Below are 15,489 nucleotides of genomic sequence, written 5' to 3'. Positions count from 1 at the left end.
ACTCATCTGAATGGGGCTTGAATATGCTTGCTGCAAGAATAACTCCATTCACATAAATATAACATTAAATTCACACCACATGTGAGACCCAGCCCCTACTCTCAATGGCTGTGGGATTCCCGTCCACTGCTGCTTTAGAATAGAGTGGGCAGGCAGACACTTTCAAGTGAAATGACGTCACCACCAGTTCTGCTCACCCACTACATTCACATAAATTATTTTGACGCCTCATTACAGGAGTCAGCAAAGTCTAAAATAATGGCATATTGCCATTGGGGAGCTATTTGTTTCCAGCGTGATCCCGTAGAAGGAAGGATGTCAGTACTGAATATAGCTCATCAGCCCTAATTTATTCCACTTTAAGGATGAACTAAGATAGTTTATCATTAGGACACTAAAGTAATGGCTTTTCATAAACAGCCCAGAAAAAAGGCACTTTTATTCCCTGTTCATAGTAGAAATCAATGCTTATACTAGTTTGGTATAAGCATTTGACTTACCAGAGCATAATTTATTTGTTCCTAATCGTACACTTCCAAAAGGAGGTGGATATTCCGATCTAGAACACTCATGTAACAACAATGAGATAATATGTTTACTCTCAGCATACTGACATTGATACAGCTATGTACAATTAGTTACTGCACATGTTTATGCAGATCACTGGTTGCAAAAATGATACAGCTAGAAAAACCTCAGCAAAAACAGCAATGCTAACAATGGTAATTTAACATTTTACTTAGGAGGAAACACATCAAACCAAGAAAGAAATATCTAGGAGAGTTCAACTCACAAAAAACTATATTAAGCTTACAATATGTAGTATGAAATACAATTGTGTAGCATTACTACCTCAGATAGTTATGCCTTAAAGGGTAACAGTATTGAAAAGTAACTTTTCAGAATAAGCTGAATGAAGAATAACATTATTTTTGGCCATTATATTGTATCATTATACTTGTATCCTGCATTTTCACCAGTATCCCCTCTGCAGGCTCTGTCTCTTATTTTGCAATGGACTCTGAGCTGGTGGGAGGAAACTAGCTGCTATGATCTCTCCCATGCACAGCACAGCGCACACAAAGAGGGATTCCTGCTTTTTATTCCATTTTACCACACAGAGATAATCAGCAAAAGCAGCATGGAGGACAATATACCGCATTACTGAACTGTGTGGATAGAATCTAGAATCATAGAATATTAGATGGAAGGGACCTACAGGGTCATCATGTCCAACCCCTTGCTCAATGCAGGATTCACTAAACCATCTCAGACAGATGTCTGTCCAGCCTCTTTTGATAGAATCATAGAATAAAATGTGGATATATCTATGATGTGAGTGAAACGACATGTTAGAAAGCTCAGCATGATCTTTCTGTGTCTCCCTCGACCTATTTTCCCATTCAGCTCTTCATTTCTCCTTCTCTTTCCCCTTTCATTCTGTATAATGGGCTATGTCCCATGAAACCTTCAGTCCATCTTTTTCGAGCAAGATGATCTTGAGCCAAGAGGATGAAGACATCAGAAGGTGGGTGGGTGGAAGAAGTGGCTCATAAGTGGGCAAGGAAGCAGAGTTCTCTGGTAAGATATATTTCAAAGTTTTTATTTTATAATCACTTGTATGATTGATTTATGCAGTTTGCTAATAGTACGGTTCCTTTTGAAGAGCAGAAACAGAATTTTTCACGAAGCTATAAGAATTTTCATGTTTTTTTATGCATTGATCTATAACGTTAATTAAGTGAACTAAGCTAAGACAGAGGCTTTCCGAGTTGACCCCTGGTAGGAGTAACTAATATTTTATCTATTGGGAACACTTTAATTTAGACTGAGGAGGAAACACTGCACACAAGATAACTTATGCAAATATAAGAATGCTGCAACGCCAATGTATAGATATAGACAGAAGTTACATTAAGATATAAAGCCCTTGAAAACTTTGAACCTGTAAATTGCATGATAGCAGGATGCAAACATATACAGAGACAAAATTTGTGCCCAAAGCTTTTTACACAGTACAAAGAATAAAAAAATAACAGCACGGTAAATTTTCATGCTCAAAAACTCCAAGGGTCATGGGCTCAGGACCCCATCAAATATTAAAAAAATCAAAATAATAAAAAAGAAAATGAATCCTTTTATTCACCAATACGTGCTACGTTTCAGGTCCCTTTTTCGAGCCTTTCCCAAGCAGAGCATGGCATAGTATATATGTACTTCCCAATGGAGTACTCTCATTTCTAATGAAGCTATTGTGCCCACAAAACAGATAAGTGCCCTTTCTCCTATGTTAGTGAAAGGTAGTGAAAGGTCCCTGGAGCATGCTAAAAAAATGTAAATAGTATTCAAATATTTTTGGTCTTCAAAGTTGAGTATCATTGGCCTTTTGTTTGCCTCCTGCCACCTCACATCCTGCCCTGTGTAGCCATCTGGAGGGCAGCAGAGAGGAACTCACGTACTCTGAGCCCCCTCTGAGCTGCTTTGTAAATGTGTTTTGGATTTGAAGGCTTTTCCCGGCTAAGCTGAGCCATCTGTCCGATTGCTGCCTTGGTCTCACAGCAATGCAAACATGTGTGGCTCATTTATTGTGTGAACTGGCTTGAACATCTTTTAAATCAACAGACACATTATGCCAGCCAAAACCTGCCAGGATTTTATTACGCCTCCTTAACCCTTTATGTATTATATCACCTGATCCTGATAAATTATTCCCCTAATCCTTCTAACACCTTTTAAGACCTATTGCTTTAAACTATTCCTACCAATCCTATCAACTATATCTTTCGATATATATTGCCTTTGCTACATAGTGGCAGCTTTAATTATGCCAATTTCCGACACTTCATTATGATGTCAGTATTCTGGATGCTCTAAAAGTAGAGGCACATAGGAGGTTTTGTTCCTCATTACTACAGTCTAGTCAACATGCTGATGCACATTTGAGCCAGTAAGTTCTGCTCAACACCCAAAACTTTCCTCTCATTGCAGGTATTCTGATCTGGACACCATATTATTGCAACTCTAAAATGTGAGGAACTGTTACTCGGTTCTATACCTTGAGAAAGGAGCCGGTTCGGCACCAAAATGCGTTGGAACAATAGAGAACCGTTTTGGAACACAAAAGGCTTCTCATTTACTATAGCGCAACCTGTTCAATGTGATATCGTCCTCCTCTACTAACCCTAAAATGTGGACAAACTATAGCCACATAAGACTGACCTACATATGTAGAAAGTCTGTGACAATGGCCTAATGTTAGTAATCATTAATCATTTTAAAGGGTTATTCCCAAAAACTCAAGTTATCCCCTTTCTACAGAATAGAACAGAAGATGGCTGGGGGTCTGACTGCTGGGATTCTTGGCGTCCTAAGCAGATAGGCGGGATTTCTGGGCTTCCTAATCAGATAGGTGGGGATTTCTTGTCGTCCTACGGGCGCCAAGCATATGAAAACGGATTTTGTAAAAAGACATTTCTCTGCAACCAGACCCCTAATATGGGACATACAGGTATGTATAGATTTACATTTCTATAACCTGTATGCCCATATTAGAGGTCTGATAACTCCCAGGGGGGTGACAGATTCCCTTTAAAATCAACACACCTTACAAACAAGTGTTTTTCCCATTAGTCGAGTGTTTTCTGGCCTGTTCCCTCAGCATCAGTACATCTAAATGGCCCGAAAGTTTTTACTAGTTAGCTTCTTCAATTATTAAAAGATTTATCAATAGTCAAATAGGCGCTGCATATTATCCAGGTAGTGAATAATGCATTCTACACAATTTAAAAAAAACAACAAAAATGAGTGCTTGTATTCTGTTAAATTGCAATGTACCAAGTCATTTGATACTAGATTTCCAAGTACAGGTTATTCCACACGTGTGTTATGTTGCCCTATGAATATTTTGTTCCATTGTTATTACTGAACCTTTTTAAGCATCACAACTTGGCTTCCTTTACAGCTGGGTGAATACCTTCTAAAAATAACACTTAGCATTCACATTCCCTGGTCCTCAGTTATCTGCGTCTTTTCAGGATTGAACTTCCATAAACTCATACGTAGTTCTCTTCATATAGGAGTTGTCCAATCCAGAAAACATTTTATATGTTATGAAAACAAAAGTTATGTTCAACTTACTTATCCGTTGCGACTCCTATTCTGATGCTTTCCAGTCTCTAGCTGAAGTGACCCGCTAGAGCTAGTGATTGGCTGCAGTGGTCACATGTCTAGGTGGTGCATGATCACCTGCAAGGAAGTGTAGAGACTGTCAAAGTACTGGAAAGCATGAGAAGCAGACTGATGGAGAATCAGTTAAGTAGGTATTTTTATTATCTTATTTTAAAGCATTGTAAGCTTTTTTGTATTTTTATTTTTAATGGCTGGACTCCTTTAATTGTACATATTTTTCATACTCAGATATAACTTACCTGCACCAAGAACTTTATCTTAACTACATTTTACTTATCCCAAAATATAACATGGCTTTTTCTTAACCCCTTAAGCCCCGGAGCATTTTCCGTTTTTGCATTTTCGTTTTTGCTCCCCTTGTTCCCAGAGCCATAGCGCTTTTATTTTTTGGTCAATATGGCCATGTGAGGGCTTATTTTTTGCGGGACGAGTTGTACTTTTCAATGCCATTACTAGTTTTACCATATCCTGTACGGGAAAACGGGAAAAAAATTCCAAGTGCGGTAAAATTGCAAAAAAAGTGCAATACCACAGTTGTTTTTTATTTATTTTTTTTACCACGTTCACTGAATGCTAAAACTGACCTGCCCTTCTTACTCTACAGGTCATTACGAGTTCATAGACACCAAACATGTATAGGTTCTTTTATATTTAAGTGGTGAAAAAAAATTCCAAAATTTGTTAAAAAAAAAATAAAAAAATAGCGCCATTTTCTAAGACCCGTAGCGTCTCCAGTTTTCGTGATCTGGGGCTGGTTGATGGCTTATTTTTTTCGCACCAGGCAAACGTTTTTTATTGATAACATTTGGGGTAGATCCGATGTTTTGATCGCCCGTTATTGCATTTTATTGCAATTTTGCGGCGACCAAAAAACGTAATTCTGGCGTTTAGAATTTTTTTCTCGTTACGCCGTTTACCGATCGGATTAATTCTTTTTTTATATTGATAGATCGGGCGATTCTGAACGCGGCGATACCAAATATGTGTATGTGGGGTTTTTTTTATATATTTTATTTTGAATGGGGCGAAAGGGGGGTGATTTAAACTTTTTATATTTTTTTATTTTTTTTTATATTTTTAAAAACTTTTTTTTTTACTTTTTGCATGCTTCTATAGTCTCCATAGGAGACTAGAAGCAGCAACTGTCCGATTGCCTCTGCTACATACAGGGGACGAGCAGGTCCCCTGCATGCAGCAGAAATGGTCCTGTGCTATGAGCGCCGACCACTAGGTGGCGCTCATAGCGACAAGATCATGACAACCACAGGCGTCTGCTGCAGACCCTGGGTTGTCATGCACGCCCATCGGCGACCGGCGATCACGTGACGGGGTCGCCGGTGGGCGGGGCTTATGACGCGCTACCCGGAAGCGCGCGTTAAATGCTGCTGTCTGAGATTGACAGCGGCATTTAACATGTTAACAGCCGCAGGTGGATCGCGATTCCACCCGCGGCTGTTGCGGGCACATGTCAGCTGTAAGAATCAGCTGACATGTGCTCCGTTCAGTGAGGGCTCAGCGCAGCAGCCCTCACTGAACGGGGGGTACGCAAACATGCGTACTAATACGTCCCCGGTAAGTAAGGGGATTATTAAAGGGGTGATCTGAAATCCAAATCAATTTTCATCCTAAATCCCTAATTATTTAATGCCATAATCTAAACTATTTTCTAATATACTTGATATTAAAATTCCCTACCATTCCCTAACTACACTATCTAACTGCTATTCTATTTTTTTTCCCTCTCCCTTTTTGATGACGCTTTGCTGTGACATCCACATCTTACAGGGGCGGCACTGGTCTCTGCACGCTGGGTATTCTTACACCGCGCTCTAACAGTACACTCTGCTCTGTTGCCGACTCGTTACTGCTGATCTGAGCCGGCAAGAGAGTGCGCTGTCATTGTGCACATCGCATCACTAGCCGAGCCCCTGAAACGAGTGTCACTGATGACGCTTTGTGTCATGGAGGGGGCAGAGGCTGCAGCAGTGACCGCAGCCTCTACCCCCTGATGACACTTCATTTGAGTATCCCAGTATGCACTGTTAAATAGTTCTACAGTATAGTTAGGGAACTTTTAATCCAAGCATATTAGAAAATAGTTTAGATTATAGCATTAAATAGATAGAGATTTAGGAAGAAAATTAATTTGGATTTCAGACCACCCCTTTGATATCAAATTAATTGCTCTCACCATGTGCAACGTGCCACCTTCACGTAACCACAATCAGTACTTTTGTAAACCACTGCGAGCACAACTTGCTACCGATATAATGTTACTCTATAAACAAGAGAAATAGAGGCAGTTTAAACTTGCACTTCTCCATTTACTTTTTGTAAGGATAACATCTAAGTAGGAAAATACAATGTGGTCTGGACAGCTGACAACAACAACATCAAAAGCTAATTTTTGTACCAAAACAGCGAGGTCTGTGTAATTACTAAATGCGGTGTGTAAAGAAATAGAGCAGATGGAAAACACTCTATTCATCTTAGCGGAACTTTAACTAATGACTGAGAAAATGTAATTTTATTGGGTACATGCCAATCAACAGTTCCTCCCTGGGTAGGAATAAACATGACCCAATGACGCCACGTTTAAAGGGAAAGTAGCAGCAGAAATTACATTTTGCTTAAATTTACTTTTCAAAGTTAAAAAACTTTCTATTTTTTAAAAATGTTTGTTGTGTTTCATCTAATCTTTCAGGATTTTATGTTTAAATGATCCTGATATCTTGCAGTTTTCCAGTTGTCATACAGAACGCTGAGCTTATTAATTGTCTAATATAGAAAGATCACTCCTCCGCAGTAGTCTCATTATCATCACAGGAAGAATTATCATCAAAGGCAGTTAACACCTCTGTTATAAAAATAGGGCCAGATAACACTGGATCAATCATAGACAATTGATGATGCTCAGACACTCATCAATCCCAAGGGATCTGCAGAAAAGAGCAGAGGTATTCATGTTCGACCTCCATACCATTCATTGTCTATGTACAGAGCTCAGCTATTTCCAGCAGACCCACGAATGGAGCATACGCACCTCCACTCCATTGAAGACAGGACTCTAGATTCAGAGCTACCCTCTACACAAAGGGGCAGGGTTTATGTACATCCCACCCTAAAATAGTCATTCCTGTGTGATTTGTGTACATTTTCAGACATTCCTGGGAGAAGGACAACAGTTTTGGCTGCTGAAATGTCATTAAGTATGCAGTGGATGTAGACTTTACAAGAAGTTTATATATTTATATATTGAGTTAAACATAGTTTTATTATTAATTTTTCTTTAATTAGTTCATTTTTTTGTGTGTCCCTATCCATTTTAGAGAATACACTATTTAACTGAGACATACAGGTCTATCGGTGGATGATGAAACATATGTATGAGTTATATAGTAATGTATTTATTATCTCCATATTAACATTTTGTTTGCTGTTTCCATCAGGGCCGCGCTGATATTGAAATTCAGCTCTGGCATTTTTAAAGGGAACTTGTCACTCCATTCATCCTGCTCAAACCACAGGCAGCAATAATAGGAGTCTGTATGTACGATTGCAGACAGGTATGTTTTTCTCTGCTCTGAAATGCTCTGGAGTTTTCAGAGAAAACATAGCTTGAAGAGCAGGCCAAGGACTATAGAGAGAGGCCTGACTAGTCCAGCATGTCCCCTAGCCGGTACACCACTAAATATTAAAGTTATGCAAATGCCAAGTTATATCCCTGTACAATGAACACGTAGCATTACTAATAAGATCTAATAAGGCAATATTACCAATAATACCACCATATAAATGAAATAATATGTAAGGGTGTGACAAGGGCTGTCATATGCCACTCCCTCTCTAAGCAGTGTTCATGCAAAATGTGTACTAATTTGTGACTGTTATCATATGTGGAATGTATAGAGTTTCATGAAAACTAATGTGCTCAGTTAATGTATTGTAATATAGTGAATGTATAATGTTCTTTATGTATAACATATAGGGTTAGGTGTAGGACATAGGTATAGTATAGGGTTCCTAGTTTAGGTTAGTAATGGGAGAGGGCACTGTAGTTCAGGAAGTTAGGTAAGTTCAGTGCAGAAGTAGTTATGCATTACACCCACCACACAAGGGAATTTCCCAGTTGGGAGGAGTTAGAGCAGTTTTATAGAAAACAATTTCCGGGTTGCAGTTAGAGGGAGAGTTAGGCAGTGAGGCTGCTAGGGTGTAGTCTGTGGCAAGACCACTCCAGTTCTGGGTCCACGACCCCAACAGCACAGGACTGGTGCAGGTCCTATTCCAAACCAGAGAGAGTGGAATGTTGAAGGAAGACTGAACGGACAGGGAGACAGATTCCAACAGCAGGTACAGCGGTGAAGAAAGTGTTTTAATAGTGTAAGTTGTCAGAACAGAATGGTAACACGTTTGATATTCGATCTGGATGCCGACACAGTTCTAGGCTTACAGACCATCAGAAGTGCTCAGAAGGAAGCCTCTATATCCCTCATGGGGAGATTCTCAGCTGGGTCGCAGAAGAAGTGGATGATGTTGGGTCTCAGGACAGGACAAGGACGAACACTGGGAAGGCACATAACCAAGGGTACTTCACTAACTAAAGACTATGTCTTAATCTGTATGCAGCCGTGTATAGAAGAATTACACAGTAAAAGTGAGTCTGTTAATTCGAATCTAAGATCTCCTGTCTTGTTTGAAGTTGGTTTCGGTCCCATGGATGAGGTAACAGTGAGTACAGAAAACCCTTTATCACACCACACACTCCACTCTCAGTCCTTAATAGAAGAGCGGACACAGGGCGAAGAGAAGTCAGTTCCGGCCCACAGCATGTCAGTAGCGGCCCTTTGCCTCCCCCTTCAAATATCCCAATGACCTTGTATTACCACCTCAATATGACAAAATAATACCACAATACTGATTATTAACAAAAATCACTGCACTGTGGTCAATGTTACGACCATAAATTAACCATATAGTGGTAGACATCAGTTCTACACTAGTGCTTTGTAGACCATTTTTGTATATAGTACTGGTAAATCTTGTGATTCCCCATGATGTTGTCACGCTTCTGCCAGAAGTAAGATGGCTCATGACAAGACCAAAGGGAAGGGGAGCTCTGCTACTAGGGAAAGATTAAAGGGGGACACCCCTGACACTTGCAACCCTAGGCTCCCTAGCATCCCTAGATGAGTCCTTTCACCCAGTGTGGTGATCACGTTCCTATCCCTGTCAAACCCTGAGAAAGACCCTGACTAGTGCGTAGGGCAGCAGAAACGCTACTCTTGCTCTAGTACAAAGGCAAACAGCAATCACTCAATGCACTTCCAGACTACAGAAAGGGAAAAGGGGAAGGATTTGGTGAGGCAAACCAAATAGACGATAAGGTAAGGAAAAAACACTCAAACAAACCTCCAAACAGATATCTCCAGAGACGACTCCTAGACGATCTCTCTTCACATAGCTCCTTCCTCCAGCTCCAAACCAGGTTATAGCAAGCTATCACTGGCAACTACTCTAACTAAGAGGTGAGCATTTATACCAGAGGGGAGTGACAAACTCAGAACAGCTGAAATAACTTAGCACAGAGAGCTCTAGGAGACAAACAGAACTGTGTAACCCTTGCAACAACAGAGCAAGGGAAATTTGTGCAACTTAACCCTTGCAACACCAGAACAAAGGAAATATGCGCAGCTAACTAGATGGCAAAGCAGATCCATCCAGTGCAGGTGCACATTTAGCTGGACACCTCTTCTGACCCCTCTCTGTCATGGTATCCCCGTGACAGATGGTCTCTATGACTGGAGTCGTCCAGTTTCCTTTTTCTTTTCAATTAGGCTTAGATCTCCATAAAATGTTACATCCATTACTCGACTCAGCAGAATGTAATGCGTAGACATCAATCACTGTTTTTTTTAAGGAAAATCTCTACATTTCCCACCCCTAAACAAACAACATACTGATATACAGTACATACATAGTTCTATTAGTAATGCACCCTAGGTTTCCACACAGTAATAGTACCCTCTTTGATCTTCTGCTAGTGTCCTCATTGTGCCTCCACATAGTAATAATACCACCTCTCTTCCCTCACATAGTAATAGTGCCCCTATTGTGCTTCCACCATAATAATGCCTGCACAAAGTAATAGCGACCCTATTGTACTTTACACATAGTAATAGTGTCCCCATTGTGCTTACATAATAATGATGTGCAGTGACCCTATTTTGGATTCACATAGTGACCCTATGGGTTCTTACAATGCATCCATATAGCAATAGGGACCCCCTCTGTACCACTTCATAGTAATAGTGACTCCCTTGTGGTTCTTCATAGTAATAGTGCCCCATTCAGTGCCTCTTCATAGTAATAGTGCTCCTCTCGGTACCCTTTCATAGTAATAATGCCCACTCTGTGCCTCTACATAGTAACAGTCCCCTCTTCCATGTCTTAATATAGTAATAATGTCCCCTTTGTGCTTCTCCATGCCTCTCTCCCTGACAAATGATATTGGGGAGAGAAGTGTCAGGCAGTTGCAATTTCAATAACCGATCCTTTTGTTTTCAAGGGAGATAAAGTGCTGCCAGAGAAATCTGGCAGGGGCTTTCTCCTCTCTCCCTGTGAAAACACATGAATGCTTGGCCAAATTGAGTGCTCATTTGTATGGTGGATTTGGGAGACACTGTTGTCTGCTGGACAAACGTTTGGCTGACAACTATCTCATGTGTATTGCCATCTTCAGGTGCGTAACTATAATAGGTGCAGGGGTTGCAATCACACCTGGGTCCAGGAGCCTAAGTGGCTCAAAAGATCCCTTTGGCCCATATGAAAAGACCATTACTATTAAATACTTGCAATAATTGGGGGCCTTGTTGGAGCTTTTGCATTGTTTCAAGTTATTCCACTGGCCCTCTTTACCTTATTACTGTTAGAACTCTCCTGTTAGGTTTTTTGTATCTTGCTGGTCACATGACCTTTTTTGCCTATTTAATCCTGCTCCACCCTCCTGGCCTTGCTGGACTTCATTGTAATTTCTACTCTTAAGCTAGCCTGGTGCTTTGTTACCTTTCTCAGTCAGTTTAGCTAGGTCTTCGGACCTTTATGTTCTATGTTGTGTGTTTGTCTTTTACTGTTACAATCTCTGCTGGGAGGTGTCCAACTTTATCCCAGTCCCTAGTTCTTGTAGGGATCCCTCCTTTGCATCTATAGGTCTTCGTACAGACTAGCTGAGGACTTTAGCGGGTCTGATCGCAGGATCAGGTTCCCCGTTACATCGTAGGGATCTAGCTTAGTTCTATTGTAGGGACAGATCTCCTTTCTTTCCTTAGTGCTTGTAGCAGATCATAACAGTAAGTCTAGCCCAAAAATATTTCTAAGGAAAGACCTCCAGTTTCCATCATGGTGTCGGTTCAGGATTTGGCTCAACGCCTGCAGGGACTCTCTCTGGAGGTGGCCGAACTCCAACAACACGTGAGTAGCTGTTCTAGAGCACATTTTGTGGAGCCAAAGGTACGTTTGCCTGATTTATTTTTTGGCGATCAACAAGAATTTTTTTCCTTTAAAAATGCTTGTTTGTTGTATTTTCGTTTGAGACCCAGATCCTCTGGTGATGAATCACAGCGCATAGGGTTCATAATGTCACTTTTACGCAAAGAACCTCAGGGATGGGCCTTTTCTCTCCAACCTAGTGATCCATGCTTTAGATCAGTGGATAGTTTTTTTTCTGCTTTGGGTTTGCTGTATGATGATCCTGATCGTGTCTCATCAGCTGAGACTGAATTGAGACGTTTGAGGCAGGGATCAGGAAATGTGGAAAAATATTGTTCTCACTTCCGTCGGTGGTCTGCCCAGGTGGGGTGGAACGATTCAGCTTTGAAAAGTTTGTTTCTTGCGGGGCAAGGTGAAAGGGTTAAGGATTTGCTGATTGCTTATCCCACACCTGGAAACTTGCAGGAGGCAATGCAATTAGCTATACGGGTGGACAGGAGACTGCGTGCAAGGGTTAATGAGAGTAAATCCTCTGCCATGTCAGCTCCGAGTCTTGAGAGGGTCTGTACTGACATTGGAGAGCCGATGGAGATTGGGGCGATGGCACCCTGCTCTCAGGAAAAAGACCGCAGATCTTCTGAAGGTTTGTGCTTTTATTGCGGGAAATCTGACCATTTTATTAAGAACTGTGTGCTTCATATGAACAAAGAAAAAAAAAAGGTCAGTTACGCCCGTATTGCCTGTTTAAATACTAAGGGGGTATTTCTTTCTGCTACTACTGCTGCTCAGGAAGAATTAATTGAATTTCGGATATTTGTGGATTGTGGTTCTACTCTGAATGTGATTGATGGGGGATTCTTGGAAAAACTTAAATTAAAACCCAAACCTTTGTCATCCCCTATTGCTGTGGTTTCTGTCGATGGCTCCCCCTTGAAGAGTGTTACTCACAAGGTCTGTGAATTTCCCCTCAGTATTAATGGTATTCACCAAGAAAATTTGGATTTGGTGGTATTAAATAATTTGCCTTCTCCAGTAATTTTGGGGTTACCCTGGTTAAAATTGCACAATCCTGTACTGGATTGGTCTACCAATGAAATTAAGTCCTGGAGCCCTAAGTGTTATGACAAGTATTGTAACGGACGTATTGCTGCGGTGGAAAAAGGGGAATTACCTGTACCTATTCAGGATTTGTGGAGAGTTTTTTCTGAGGAGGAGTCACAAATTTTGCCTCCCCATAGAGACTATGATTGTACCATTGAATTTGTCCCTGGAGCGACTCTTCCTAAAAGTCGTTTATTTAATCTTACTATTCCTGAGAGAAAGGCTTTGGAGGAATACATACAGACAAGCTTGGCCGCCGGTCACATTAGGCCTTCCAAGTCTCCTGTGGCTGTTGGATTTTTTTTTGTTAAAAAAAAGGACGGCGGTTTACGTCCTTGTCTGGATTTTTGTGAGATTAATAAAATTACTGTACGCAATCCTTACCCACTGCCATTGATTCCTGATTTGTTTAACCAGTTAGTGGGGGCCAAGTGGTTCTCTAAAATTGATCTCCGGGGGGCATACAATTTGTTGCGCATGAAGGAGGGTGATGAATGGAAGACTGCTTTTAACACTCCTGTGGGTCATTTTGAGAACCTGGTTATGCCTTTTGGTCTTACCAATGCTCCAGCATTTTTTCAGAATCTTATTAATGACATCCTTAGACCTTTGATCGGCAAAAATGTGGTTGTGTATTTGGATGACATTCTGATTTATTCGCCTGACCTGGAGTCTCATTGGCGGAGCGTATGTGAGGTATTACAGTTATTAATTGGCAATTCGCTTTTTGCTAAGCTGGAGAAATGTGAGTTCGCTGTACAGAGAATTAGTTTTTTGGGCTACATTATCTCCAGCGAGGGCTTTGATATGGACCCTGTGAAGGTTCAGGCGGTTCAGGAATGGCCTAGGCCTATTGGTTTGAAATCGATACAGAGGTTTTTGGGTTTCGCCAATTATTACAGAAAATTCATTAAAAATTTTTCTATTATTGTCAAACCACTGACCGATCTCACCAGGAAAGGTGCTAATGCGGTTCAGTGGACTGCTGAGGCCATTGAAGCTTTTGTGTTTCTAAAGGAGAGGTTCAGCTCTGCTCCCATCCTTATGCAGCCTGATGTGACTAAGCCGTTTTTGGTTGAGGTTGATGCTTCTTCGGTGGGGGTCGGTGCGGTGTTGTCTCAGAAAAACAAGGATTGAGTACATCCCTGTGCTTTTTTTTCAAAAAAAATTTCTGAGACTGAACTTAATTACGATATTGGTAATCGGGAATTGCTGGCTATTAAACTCGCATTTGAACACTGGCGTCATCTCTTGGAAGGTGCTGAATTTCCCATTCAGGTTTTCACTGATCATAAAAATCTGATCTATCTTGATGCTGCCAAGCGCTTGAATGCCCGTCAGGCTAGGTGGGCACTTTTTTTCTCGCGGTTTAATTTTTCCGATACTTACATCCCGGGTACCAAGAATGTTAAAGCTGATGCTTTGTCTCGCAGCTTTTCTCCCATGGTCGGTGCTGAGGAGGAGGGGAGAATTTTACAAGAAGGTATTGTGATTGCTGCTTTGGACTCTGTTTTGGAAGATGAGATTCTTAAAGCACAGGAGAATGCCCCATCTAACACTCCCCATGGGAGGTTGTTTGTGCCTAGGACCTTTAGGAGAGATTTGTTTGTTGAGTGTCATGAGTCTCGGTTGGCAGGTCATCCAGGAATTTCTGAGACCAAGAGACTTGTGGGTCACAGTTTTTGGTGGCCTGGATGGCAGAAGGAAGTCATTAAGTGGGTGCGTCAAGGTACGGTGTGTGCTAGATCTAAGTCTTCACATACTCCTGCAGCGCGGTTGCTTTGCCCTCTGGAGGTTCCTAGTGCACCTTGGACACATCTGGCTATGGACTTTATTACTGACCTTCCCCCCTCTGAGGGTTTCACAGTCATCTGGGTGGTCGTGGACCGTTTTAGCAAGATGTGTCACTTGGTTCATTTCATCAAACTGCCCTGCGCTAAGACACTCGCTAAGGCCTTTGTCAAGGAAATTGTCAGACTACATGGCGATCCTACTGACATTGTTTCGGATAGGGAACCTCAGTTCGTGGCTCGTTTTTGGCGTGCTTTTTGTGACAGGTTGGGAGTTCATTTGTCGTTTTCATCCGGATATCATCCTGAGTCTAATGGCCAGACAGAAAGGAAGAATCAGGATGTTGAGCAGTTCTTGCGTTGTTTTGTGGCAGACAATCAGGAGGGGTGGTCTGAGTTTCTGCCACTTGCTGAGTTTGCTCTTAACAACCATACATCCTCTTCTGCTGGTTGTTCGCCTTTTTTTTGTTGTTCTGGGAGACATCCGTCTTTTGGGTCATTCTCCAAATTGGTATCGGCTGTGCCTGAGGAGGAGAGTTTTTCCGGTGATTTGGAGAGAGTTTGGACGGATGTGCGTGGTAATCTTCAGGAGGCTAACAAAAAATCTAAGAGGTGTTTTGATAGGAAACGGCAAGAGGTTTTGTTTGCTATTGGTGACATGGTTTAGTTGTCCTCTAAGAATCTGCGGTTGAGGATTTCCTTCTAAAAAATTGGGTCCCAAGTTTGTAGGGCCCTTTAAGGTGCTTCAGGTAGTTAACCAATCTGCTGTTAGGTTGGAGGTTCCTACCTCCTGGAAGATTAATCCGGTGTTTCATGTTTCTCTGTTGAAAAGAGCTTATGTGTCAGATGGAGACGCCTCTGCCACTGTTCCTCCGGTGGTGGAGGACGGGGAATACGAAATTTCCCGCATCCTAAATTCTAGACG

The 15,489-nt window shown here is 41.4% G+C and overlaps 1 protein-coding gene across 2 annotated transcripts in view; it reads right to left on the bottom strand.

The window, feature by feature from the left end:
• Positions 1-15,489, bottom strand: part of LOC141273998 (neurturin-like) — a 379,716-nt gene that overhangs the window by 345,226 nt on the left and 19,001 nt on the right. Inside the window, exon 2 of one of the 2 annotated variants that reach the window (XM_073686267.1) lies at positions 4,138-4,245. The exons of the other annotated variant lie outside the window; for it this stretch is intronic. The gene's annotated coding sequence lies outside the window, so the exon portion shown is untranslated. The remainder of the gene's footprint in view (positions 1-4,137; positions 4,246-15,489) is intronic. 2 annotated transcript variants of the gene reach the window in all.

This window comes from Phyllobates terribilis, unplaced genomic scaffold (genome assembly GCF_046119375.1).
Source record: "Phyllobates terribilis strain yellow unplaced genomic scaffold, ASM4611937v1 Scaffold_1__5_contigs__length_1240528914, whole genome shotgun sequence".
Classification (NCBI taxonomy): domain Eukaryota; kingdom Metazoa; phylum Chordata; class Amphibia; order Anura; family Dendrobatidae; genus Phyllobates; species Phyllobates terribilis.
This window is presented reverse-complemented; position numbering and strand designations above follow the sequence as displayed.